The following is a 13,107-nucleotide window of genomic DNA, read 5'->3' on the forward strand; positions in this document are numbered from 1 at the left end:
AAAGTTCAAAACAACGCAAAAAAAATGAACAAAATATCACAGTTGGTTAGGAGCACTTAAAACGTCAGCCATCCTCTCCGGTGCCATTCTTCTCCGGCGTCTCTTCTTCTTATTGGTGTCCTTTAGTAGTGGTTTCTTTGCGACAACACAACCATGAAGGCCTGATTCTTGCAGTCTCCTCTGAACAGTTGATGTTGAAATGTGTCTGTTACTTGAACTCTGTGAAGCGTTTATTTGGGCTGCAATTTCTGAGGCTGGTAACTCTAATGAACTTATCTTCTGCAGTAGCGGTAACTCTTGGTCTTTCTTTCCAGTGGTAGTCCTCATGAGAGCCAGTTTCATCATAGCGCTTGATGGTTTTTGCGACAGCACTTGAGTACACTTTCAAAGTTCTTGAAATGTTTCGGATTGACTGACCTTCATATCTTAAACTAATGATGGACTGCCTTTTCTCTTTGCTTATTTGAGCTGTTCTTGCCATAATATGGACTTGGTCTTTTACCAAATAGGGCAATCTTCTGTATACCACCCCTACCTTGTCACAACACAACTGATTGTCTCAAACGCATTAAGGAAAGACATTTCACAAATTAACTTTTAAGAAGGCACACCTGTTAATTGAAATGCATTCCAGGTGACTACCTCATGAATCTGGTTGAGAGAATGCCAACTGTGTGCAAAGCTGTCATCAAAGCAAAGGGTGGCTACTTAGAAGAATCTCTAATATAAAATATATTCTGATTTTTTAAAAACGTTTTTGGATACTACATGATTCCATATGTATTATTTCATAGTGTTGATGCCTTCACAATTATTCTACAATGTAGAAAATAGTAAAAATAAAGAAAAACCCTGGAATGAGTAGGTGTGTCCAAACTTTTGACTGGAACTGTATTTTTAAGAATTAAGCTTTATCAGACCGGCCCAGTAATTAGGGCAAATGCCAGATGGGTCATTCCTTTAGCTCAGTGGCCAGTCTAAAAAGTTAGCAAGCGTAGAGATAGATAGAGGACTCGCGTGGCCAAAAGTCACTCGAGTAGTAACTGGGTGGGACTTCATATGGGTTAAGGAAGGATCACATAATTCCATAAGGGTCACCATGAGGGATCAGCCAATGTATTATACTTGTGAGCTAACATTCCATAACTGCTGGTGTCAGTGAATCGTCAACATTGGCTTCATACCTGTTCAAACAACACTCTCCAGGTGGCAGTATGCACCCTTCCAGTTTGTTTGAAAACTCATAGAAGTAGTAGAAGAAAATGGACTACTTCAAAATGGAGACGGCCTCAATGGAGCTTCCAGTGATCTTAGAGACTCCATAAAGAGACCCACAGTGGAGGTGTCATAATACCCATAAAAACTAGACGTCAAACAGAGAGATGGTTCCAATAGTTTCAAAAAATCCCCTATGGAACCATTTCCCTATCTGGCTGCCAGGTTTCATGGGTATTATGTGGTACTCTATTGGGACAGACTGAGGTGTCTTTAGATTAAGTGTAGCTGAGTGGGGAATTGGGCTGATCTTCCTCATTGTGCATGAAGCTCTTTCAAAAATGCATTGGAATTATTTTCATTGGCAAGAAAAAAACGCAACTGTTTGATCAAGAAAATGGATTCATCCTTTTTATTTTACTGGAAAGTATTTGTATTTTCACTTGCTAATTCACATTTCTTCAGAATATCTGCTAGATCCGTCATGTCTAGAAGAATCATTTATTTCCCATTTTTGGAAACACAACTTATTGTATCCTTATATCCTTTTACTCTGTCCCCAACCCCACTGAAACCCACGTACATGTCCACTGACATTCTAGAAGGACATAGGGTCAGTGACACAACTGCATCCCTGATTTGACTTACATTTAAAGGAAATTCAGAATAATTCACAGAAATAGAATGCAATACAAAGGAGAAACAAGAGATTAGATTGATGATCAAAACAAATGTGTAAGCATTCAGTTCTGGCAGATGTTCCTGTCAATCCTGTGATTCAGTCTGGCAACCCTGTCCTGCTGCTGTACTTTCTATAGTCATAATTGGTACCAGTTTAGGTTCAGATTTTTGATGAGAAAAATCGAGAGTTTAGAAAGATTCTTCTTATAATTTTTGCAATACATGTCCTGATCTTCTTGGTCCTAATACCATATAAGACAGGGTGTACCAGTGGTGGGAAAAGAATGAACTGTACTGATATTAATACATTAATGTAATGGCCGTCTAAGGGAGTAGACCAAGGCGCAGCGGGTGGAGTGCTCATTTTTTACTTTTATTGAGCACGTAAACAAAACAAGAAACGAACGACAGCTTAACAGTTCCATCAGGTACAAAACACTAGACTGAAAACAACCACCCACAAACACAAGATGAAAAACCTCTACTAAATAGGACCTCCAATCAGAGGCAACAAGAAACAGCTGCCTCCAATTGAAGGTCAAACAAAAAGCCTAAACATAGAAATAGAAAAACTAGACACGGACATAGAAATATACTAACATAGAACATACACCAAAAACACATAAAACAAACACCCCCTGCCACGCCCTGACCAAACTACAATAACAACCTATTTTACTGGTCAGGACGTGACAATTAACCTCTGTGCCTGTTGTAAACATCAGAAAAAGGATGTCTTACAGAGAAGTTGATGAATATGATCAAGTGGGGAGCACACGTATTAAAAGCCTTCGTTTGTGACTCCTTTGAGGCTTTCAAGCAAACAATATCTTTACATATGAGAGCACAAGTAACACAAAAGGTAAAACCACTAGACTTGATATGATACATATGTCATACAGGTTGCTCAGTGCACTTTCAACACGAGAGAGTTTAACAACTGCTTATTCATCACAAAAAAAAGCTGCTGTTCCTGCAGAAAGGGAGCCTTGAAGTGATACACATTTGAAAATAGTTAAGGGAATAAAGTATACCAAGGCTAACAACTTATTCACTTTAGAAGGAGTCATAATGCAATGAAAAATGGAGACATACCTGTCATATGCCATCACTGCTATAATAACGTAAGCAAACGTTACATATATATTGCTGAAATGTTTATGTACGGTGGGCCAAGAGACCAGAGCCAAGAGACCAAAAGAGGCAGAATGGGTTGGGGTGTAGGGTCATCCCAAGGATCCCACTTAGCATCTATTTGAGAACAGCTTGAAGGTAGGGAGGGCCGCTCCCCTTGATGCTCTGTAGTTATGCAGTTAACTATCTAATATGACACAACACATTCTGTTACAATACATTATAAACTTTACAATAATATTTGGGCTACAGAGAAATTATTCCAAAATGACACGTATCTGTACCGTCAATAATAGCAACTATAAGTAATAAAACACATAATTAAATGTTACAAAACAATTACAACCAGGTTATGTTTTAGAGTAACGGCCTAGTAACTTTTTACAAGCCTGCCTGATATTAACCATCCTAATGCCATACATAATAGGATTGAAAAGTGGTGGACATATTGGAAAATAAACTAATAAAATAGTGTGAAGTATAGGTGGAAGATCTGCAGTATCATATCTGCCTTGTATAATCAAAAATAAACAACCAAAGGAGAAGTTCAGCAAAGAGGCTATATGTGGCATACTGGTGTTAAATGCTTTCTGTTTCGTCTCTTTAGAAGACTTCAAACATATTTGCAGAATTCTTACATATGAGTATATGGTAGGAAATAAAGTACAAGAAAAAGAGAGTGCAGTGACAACAAGACCCCATATGTTATTCAGCATAGTATTTGAACAGGCAAGCTTGACTACTGAGTAGTTGTCACAATACACTCTGTCTAGAACGTTACCACAAAATTGCAGTCGCAAACTCAGGGAGATAATGATGGCGTTGATGAAAAAAGAATACACTTGGGGCAGTAGAATTAAGCCACAAATTACTTTAGGTGTCATAATATTGTTATACTGTAGAGGATAACAAATAGACATGTACCTGTCATAGGACATAACTGCTAAATTACTATATTCTGTTAAACCGTATGTGTACAACACATAAATCTGGAGATAACAATAAAAAAGGGAAATATCATGTGTGTCAGAGTAAGTAAAACATGAGAGTAGGAAACAAACCAGTGCTCCCATACAACTGATTAACAAACAAAGCACATAGAAACAGATACATGGGTTCATGAAGGCTTCTTTCAATGCAGATAACTCCAATAAGCAAAGCATTGGCAAGAATGATGACAAAATATATTACAGTTACTAGAGCAAAGTAGAAATACTTCAATTGTCCGATATCACCGTATGCAGCAAGCCTGAAGACCTCGTAGTGAGTAGAGTTTTCCATGGTCCTGGGAGTTGGTAAAGATGTGCTGTCAATGTTTGAAGGAGAGAAGCAAAGCCTCTATAGTACTGTAACTTCAATATAACTTAAAACAATGAAATCACAGACCAGATCAGACAACCTAAATTGATAACCTTGACCTGTTCATGTTACAGTGATACATTTCCCATAGCTGTACTCACCAATATAGATGGCTTTTCATTCTCCGGATAACATAATTCATAGCCTAAATCAAACAATATTATACTTTCTATCCTGCACTCATTATTTATTGCATTAAAATGCTAAATATATTGATAAAATTGATATGATGTTTAGACTGACCATTTCTAATCCATGACGAACTCCTGAAACTCCTCACTTGATTCTTATACTTGTGGGATGAAAAAAAAGTGGCTGCCTTGGTGTGATATGCAAGTAGTCCCCAATACCTGGGGGAAATTTGATATTCTCGGTCAAGGAAGCATATAGAGAAAAACAGATACCATTTTGTAACACAGGCCCTCCATGGGGCCGGTAGCCTAGTGGTTAAGAGCTTTGGGCCAGTAACGGAAAGGTTGCTGGTTTAAATCCCCAAGCCAATTAGGTGAAAAATCTGTTGATGTGCCCTTCAGCAAGGCCCTTAATCCTAATTGCTCACTCTGGATAGGAGCGTCTGCTAAATGACTAAAATATAAATGTTCAAAACCTTTCTTAAATTCTCTAGAAATACAGTAATTCATAAAGAATAGTACATTAAACAGGGCATGTCTAGCTGATGTGAAATGGCTAGCTCGTTTGCGTTTCACACTAGCGTTCAATTGGAGATGTTACCCTCTCTGAGACCAAGTAGTTTTTTCCCTTGCTCTGCAAGGGCTGTGGCTTTTGTTAAAACAATGTTGCCTGGTACTCTACACTGTAGAAGTATGTGACATAATTTTCACATTTTAGTCATTTAGCAGACACTCTTATCCAGAGCAATCAGGATTAAGTGCTCAAGGGAACATCGACAGAATTCTCACCTAGTTGACTCAGGGATTCAAACCAGCAGCCTTTTGGTTACTGGCCCGATGCTCTTGACCGCTAGGCTACCTACCACCCCATCACCAATGGACTGGGCAGGCTATACTCTCTTACATTTTAGCAGGAGTTTGTGTGCTATGTATTGTGGCTCAGTTGGTAGAGCATGGTGTTTGCAATGGTGTTTGCAACACCAGGGTTGTGGGTTCAATTCCCATGGGGGGCCAGTACAGAAGAAAAAAAAATGTATGAAATGAATTGACATGTATGCATTCACTACTGTAAATTGCTCTGGATAAGAGTGTCTGCTAAATGACTAAAATGTAAATGTACCATGTAAATAAATTGTTCAGTGAAACCAATCCAAGTCTCTGATAAAGGGATGATTTCCTGGACCCAGAGTCTACTCCTGAGCTAAACCACACTGTCAATGGAGATTCCCATTGAGAATGTATTTTATTCTAGGACCAGTCTTAATCTGGGTCCTGTATTCCAGCCCTTAGTCTTGTTCCCAACTGCTGTTGGGTGCCAGGTCCTGGGGGCATGGAGCAGTTTGGCATTGCTGGAACTTAGGGTGCATGGCGGTTCATAGGGGAGAGTAGGTCTGACAGGTAGGCTGGTCCAATGATATGTTGAGCCTAGTAAACAAGGAGAATTTTAAACTAATTTATTTGAGGGACAGGTAGCCAATGGACATCAGCAAGTGAATAAAAGGTATGACAATATTTCACATGTCTGATTTTCACTATCCTCGCCCCCCTTCATTATTACACTGAACTAAGTACACAAAACAAAATATAAACACAACATGTAAAGTGTTGGTCCCATGTTTCATTAGCTGAAATAAAAAATCCCAGAAAATGTCCATACGCACAAAAAGCTTATTTCTCTAAAATGTTCTGGACAAATGTGTTTACATCCCTGTTAGTGAGCATTTCTCCTTTGCCAAGATAACCCATCCATCTGAAAGATGTGGCAAGAAGCTGATTATACAACATGATCATTACACAGGTGCACCTTATGCTGGGGACAATAAAAGGTCACTCAGAAATGTACAGTTTTGTCACACAATGCAATGCCACAGATGTCTCATGTTTTGGGCCTGGCTCTCTAGTGGGATGGCCTATGCCCTCCCAGGCCCACCCATGGCTACGCCCCTGCCCAGTAATGTGAAATCCATAGATTAGGGCCTAATGAATTGATTTCAATTGACTGATTTTCTTATGTGAACTGCAATTCAGTAAAATCTTTGAAATTGTTGCACGTTGCGTTTATATTTTTATTCAGCTAACGTATTAACCCAGCAAACAGGGGATGTCCTAAGGACATTTGGCAATGTTCTCTCTTTTTGCCCTAACACTACATAGCAGATTCAAATAATCAAAGCTTGATGATTTAATTAGTTAATTATTTGAATCAACTGTGTAGTGCTAGGGCAAAAACCAAAACGTGCACCCTTTGGGGTCCACAGGACCACGTTTGGGAAACATTGTTTTAAGGGTTTGAGCGAGATGTTATCCCACTGACATTCTGAGAACATTCTAGGAACTTTGAAACATGACGTTAACCTCGGGACGATAAGAGGACATTCAGTACAGATCCCGGTTTGGACGCAGTATAATGTTATAATAATTTATTTTTAAGTCCATTAGGGAACCTTCCCTGTAGCTCAGTTGGTAGAGCATGGTGTTTGCAACGCATGGTATTTGCAACGCCAGGGTTGTGGGTCGATTCAGGGGGCCAGCACAAAAAAAAAAAAATGTATGAAATGAAATGTATGCATTCACTAGTGTAAGTCGCTCTGGATAAGAGTGTCTGCTAAATGACTAAAATGTAAAAATGTGGAACATTATGAAAAGCTTCCTATTTGTGTCTGACATGACGTTATCCATGGGACATTCAATGACCACAAGGAGACGTTTCATGATAGTCAATGGGACGTCATATGATGGTCCCAAGGGAACGTTCTTTTGGGGACCTTTATCTAGTTTCCTGTAAGTTACCAGGATGTCACTGAGGACCATATCATGACCTTTTTAGGACGTTCTCAGGACTTTAATTTTAGTAGTCATTAGGATGCCCTGTGATGGTCCCAAGGGAATATTCTCTGGGGAGCCTTTTGTGTAGTTCCCTGTAAGTCACCAGGATGTCCCAGAGGATCATGTCAGGACCTTTTTAGGATGTTCTCAGGACTTTAATTTTACTAGTCAGTAGGATGTCGCGTGATGGACCCAAGGGAATGTCTCTGGGGGACTATTGTCTAGTTCCCTTTAAGTTACCAGAACGTCACTGAGGACCATATCATATATTTTTTAGGACGTTCTCAAGACTTTCATTTTACTAGTCATTAGGACGTTGTGGGATGGTCTCAAGGGAACGTCCCTGCAACCAAAAATGAGTCTTTAGAACGTCCCCAGAACGTCACAAAATGGTCGTCTAAAGAGGTCAGGATGTTGTGTCATGGTCCCCTGGAGGTTTTTGTCACAAGAAGGTCCCAGGTGTCCCAAGGTAACTAAATAATTAAATGGTATGGAGGTTTTAAGGTAAGTGGTACGCTGTTCAGCTAAAAAAATCTTTATTCAGCGACAATATGATCACATTTGACATGATCACTTCGAACTGAAATGTAATTATTTCATATCTAGGATATGAACTCACAACCTCTGGATTTGGGGGTATATTGTTTTTTTTTCTGCACCACAATATGAAGAATTTCTGAAGTCCCATACATGTTCATTACCTATAATACATCTCTGCACTTAGCAAAATAGTGCCATCTGCACTGTTATTTTAGTTATCAGTTAATCTGACTATTCTCTCATCATTGAGTTCATTTACTTATTTCAACTATTTGAGTTTGGCTTTTCAGTATAGTTGTCTGTTTTAGTCGTACTCCTGAATCACTACGATAAGTATAACAGTCTTTCTTGAGTGTATTTTTAACAGAACTGACATTTACTTTGAAGTGCAAAGTGTAGGAATACAAATGAAATCAGTCATTGACATAGACAAGGTGGCATAGCATGAGAATCGGAATGTTGTGAGTTCAAATCCCAGGTGAGGACATGTTTGAATAATAATTACTGTATAAATGAACATGCACAATGTAATCATCTATGTCAAATATGTGAGTTGAAAACAGTGTATGGTAAAAGCACTGTGTATAGGGGGATGTCCCTAACATTGTCAAAAGACAAAGGGCTGTGATTGGACCATGGGCTTGGCAACAGTAACAAGTGATGTGTAATGAAACTAGGATATACATGCCCTGGGTATACATGGATAACATTTCTTTGCTACCATCAAGTGACGTCCCCGGGAAAAAACGGGAACGAGACAAAACATCCAGAGGAACCATGACACAATGTCATAAAATCTTAGTTTGAACTGTGACGACCGAACCAAGGCCTTCAGAGGGAACAAAAATCTTTCAATAGCCTACGTTGAATCAAACTTTAAAATCTAGAAATGAACAGACAACATAGCATCACTTAATGCGCTGAAATCTGAAGGGGATGACCAGCAGAGATAGGTGGGATGGGATGAAGGAAACCGAGAGTTGGAATCTGGAACTGGAGATGAGTGAAGTGACGGTAAAAATATAAAAAGAAAGAAAGACACTAAAAAGGAAGGTTGGTGGTTGGGAGCGAAGGGCACTGAACCAGTGGCCATGAGGTTGCTGGTTCAGTTCCCTGAGTTAGCTGGCAGGGGGATCTGTCGATGTGCCCCTGAGCTGGGCGCTTGACCGTGGTCACTCTGGATGGGAACATCTGCTAGATGACTAAAATGTAATGCAAATGTTGGGCAGCTTCTCTGCAGGTGGATTGTATATTTTAAAAGTTAATAAAAATATGGAAAATGAAAACACCTGCTGCTGCAGCAGCCATCGTTGCCAATGTCACACTACTACAACACACACTAGCAACTAGCATGGTAAGATTACAGCTTGCTCTTGCCACTGATTATTTGCTCTTGCTCTCTCAGTACTGATGTGCCTAAACACGTCACTTGTTTTTTTTATATACGGTTCCACCCACTGCAGATCAAAATTATGTTGGTTCATTCCACAATCCTGCTCTAATACAGTTGAATGGCAGGGAAAACCAAGTCAGTTGCATAACTTTCCACCTTACCGGCTCGAATCAGCGACCTTTTGGTTACCGGCCCAACGCTCTTAACCTCTAGACTACCTGCCACCCACCTTCTGAAGGCCTAGGCAATGGCTGGCTGAACTGGCTCGGTTTTTTTACCCAGAGACCAGCAAAGACAAATCCTGATTGGATATTTTCGCTTCACTATTAACCCTGTTCTTTCCAAACTGAACTAAACAAACTGAAGAGATGCAATCGAAAAGATCATTAAAATTATTGAAAAAATGAAATAGAAATTTAAACAAAATCTAAGTAATCAGGGGAGCCCCCGGGATAAAGCGGGAACTAAAACCTCCAGGTGACAATGACACAACATCCTGACCACTTCACGCGACCATTTGTTCATGTTCAGGGAACGTCCTAATGACACATTTTTGCCAGCAGAATATCATTTTTCAGCCCAATTCTCAAAACTGTAAAAAACCATAACTTTCCTAGAAGAGAGCCTTGAGGAACATCATACTTAATTGGCAAATGATAAAGATCAGATACCTAATATGACATAAAACATTCTCAGTGACAATACATTACAAACTTCATACTTTTTTAAAAATTATCTTTTGGCCACATATTTGTATAGTCAATTATAACAACTTAAAAAACACATCATACAATATTACAAAAAAAAACAATCATGTTATGTTTTAGGGTTAAGGCCTCGTACCTTTTTACAAGCCTGCCTGATTTTAACCATCCTAATGCCGTACATAATAGGATTGAAAAGTGGTGGACATATCAGAAAATAAACAAATAGAATAGTGTGAAGTATAGGTGGAAGATCTGCAGTATCATATCTGCCTTGTAGAATCACAAATAACCAGCCAAAGAAGAAGTTCAGCATAGAGGCTATATGTGGTGTACAGGTGGTAAATGCTTTCTGTAAAATACTTAACATATTTCGAGGAAATAGCCAAAGAAAGCACAGTTACAAGACCCCATATTATATTTTTGTGTAATATTTGAACAGGCAAGTAGTTGTCACAATACAATCTGTCTGGAACGTTACCATAAAATTGCAGTCGTAAACTCAGGGAGATAATGATGGAGTTGATGAATAAAGAATACACCCAGGACAGTCCATTTCGGTTGACGATGTGTTCAGATAGTCCCTGGTTAAAGCCCAGGTTGAAGCACGGAAGCAACACTATTACACATAGCCAGAGTGACATTCCTAAATAAAAATAGTAGTTTGGTAGGGTAGTACAGCACATCAGAAGAATACACATCCTTAATGTTATGAACAGGCTGTGTTCGTGGTCTAAGATCCTGTTAAAACAATGTATGTGTGGGGACCCTCTAGTCTGGTACTCTACAATGTAGAAGAAGTATGTAACATCACCAATGGGCTGGGCAAGCAATACTATCAGCTCTCTCATTATCTGTTAAGCAGAGGTTTGGGTGCCATTTATTGTGCACCATGTAAAGTAAAGAAAAAGTTAATTGAAACCAATCCAAAGCCTTGGACAAATGGACGGTTTCCTGGACCCAGATTAAGTTTAGTCCTGGACTAAAATACACTTTCATGGAAAATCCGTCGCTTATTCTTGTTCCCAACCACTGGCAGGTATCTTGGTATTGTTGAGGGACTACCTTGTTAGCTTCAGTCTGAATGAGGGAAGCAACACAACAGTCTAAGGAGATGTCATTGTTGGTAGCCTGGCCCCAGATCTATTTGTGCTATCATTCCAACTCCTTGTCATGTATGGAATGACAAGGGGTGGAATGTTAGCACAAACAGACCGGTACCCAGGCTATATACGTATTAGGGCACTATAGTTTTTCCTGACCATATGATTTAACCAGGGAAAACAGGGAATAATTCAGGACCCTGAGTCCTAGCTATGCTCTAAGAACTAGACACAGAGCCTTTCCTGCTCAGGTTAAAATGAGACCGTTATTGACACTCTGGGCTTCCTTAGGCCTACAGTACACTTTCAGAGCCTATCAACCCAGAGGCTATGACAGAAGTTGTGTGTCCCAAATGGCACTCTATTCCCTATATAGTGCACTACCTTTGACCAGAGGCCTCTGATCAATATAGGGAATAGGGAATATATATAGGGAATAGGGTACAATTTGGGATGCAATCAAAACCAGCCATGCCTCTCCTGGAGCCCCTCAGGTCTCTACAGGTTAATAGCTGCATTAATTGGTTCCTAGGGAACGAGGTGATACAGTGGACTAATGACCTGGTACCTAATGACTCAATAAACATGTTTTATTATGCTCTTGTTATTGGCTTCTGCTTTCCCCATAGTGAAGTATGCATGGAGTAAAACAAATTACTGGTGTTTCACACATCATTTTCATTGACAGAACTCCAAAACTTTTTACAGCTTTTTACAGGATGGATAGAGTACATGACAAATGTGTTTTATACATGCAATCCATCATCATTACCCTTGCTGTATTATTTTATTCTGTGGGTCAAACATATCTCACAGTGAACCTGGAAAAACAAGATGGGTATGTGGTTGTCCCACCTAGCGGTGTTAAGGTGAATGCACTAACTGTAAGTCGCTGTGGACACAAACGTCTGCTAAATGACATAAATGTAAATCTGGTCCTCCGATTTATAAATAAAACGAAATACAGTATATTCAGTATATTTGTTAAAATGAATGAATGATTGGATTTTGTGAGGACAGAATAAGCTATTCAAATTAGGCAACATGTTACTCTTGTGTCCCAGGTAGTTGCCTTTCTGGTATGACTCAACATTTCTGAGGAATACCAAAGCTAGTCATCTGTCAGATAGCTGGCACACATATATCATGTTACATTGAACAGTTGGCCCTCAGAAAACATGACATGCATCCAGATCTCAGACAGAATACAGTTGGTTTTCATGTTACAGTATTTCCCTTAATTTCTCTCTCAAAATGCCAAACAATCCCCAAGCTTGTATGTACTGTACAGGGCCTATTTTCTATTAGGATGGATGTAATGTGCCAGGTGGGCTATAAGGTGGGTTTACCTTTTCCACATTTACTGTTCCTAAGTTTATCCACTGTTACATATTTAGATACAGCTGTTAATTTAAGTAAGGAATTCAAAGTAATGAACTTCTGTTTTTTTTGTTTATGTAATAATAATAATGTATTACATTTTTTAAGTGCTTTTCATTATACAAGAATAATCTCAAAGTGCATAAAATAAAAGATAAACAAAAAAAGTGTACAAAATATATATATATAACCAAACCATGAAAGCAACAATCAAAATCTAGAAGGAAGGGAATGCTCATAGAGATGAGTCTTAAGGCCAACTTTGAAGGCCCCAACATTCTGAGCAGCCCTGAGATTGTCAGGAAGGGAGTCCCAAAGGCATGATGCTTGGGATCAAAAGAAACGGCCCTCCGTTGTGTGTATCCAGGTCCTGGTGGCATGGAGCTGTTTGGCGTGGCTTTAACTTAATGAAGGTTCATAGGGGGACAGTAGGCCTGACAGGCAGACGAGTCCGATTCCATTTATTTAGAAAGTGAATAAAAGGTAAATGACAATATTTCACAAATTAGCAAGTGTTTTACATGTCTGATTTTCACCATCCTCACCCCCATTAATTATTGTAACTATAAGTAACAAAACACACAAGTCAACATCACAAAAATCTAACAATCAGGACAGAAAAGGTCACACTAAGGTTTACC

General features: G+C 39.2%; 1 pseudogene; it reads right to left on the reverse strand.

Annotated features, from left to right (window-relative positions):
• Positions 1-3,380: 3,380 nt before the first annotated feature.
• LOC106612766 (olfactory receptor 11A1-like) lies at positions 3,381-4,311 on the reverse strand (annotated as a pseudogene).
• Between the last annotated feature and the right edge of the window lie 8,796 nt (positions 4,312-13,107).

The sequence above is a fragment of the Salmo salar genome, chromosome 09, assembly GCF_965601325.2.
Source record: "Salmo salar chromosome 09, fSalSal1, whole genome shotgun sequence".
Taxonomy (NCBI): domain Eukaryota; kingdom Metazoa; phylum Chordata; class Actinopteri; order Salmoniformes; family Salmonidae; genus Salmo; species Salmo salar.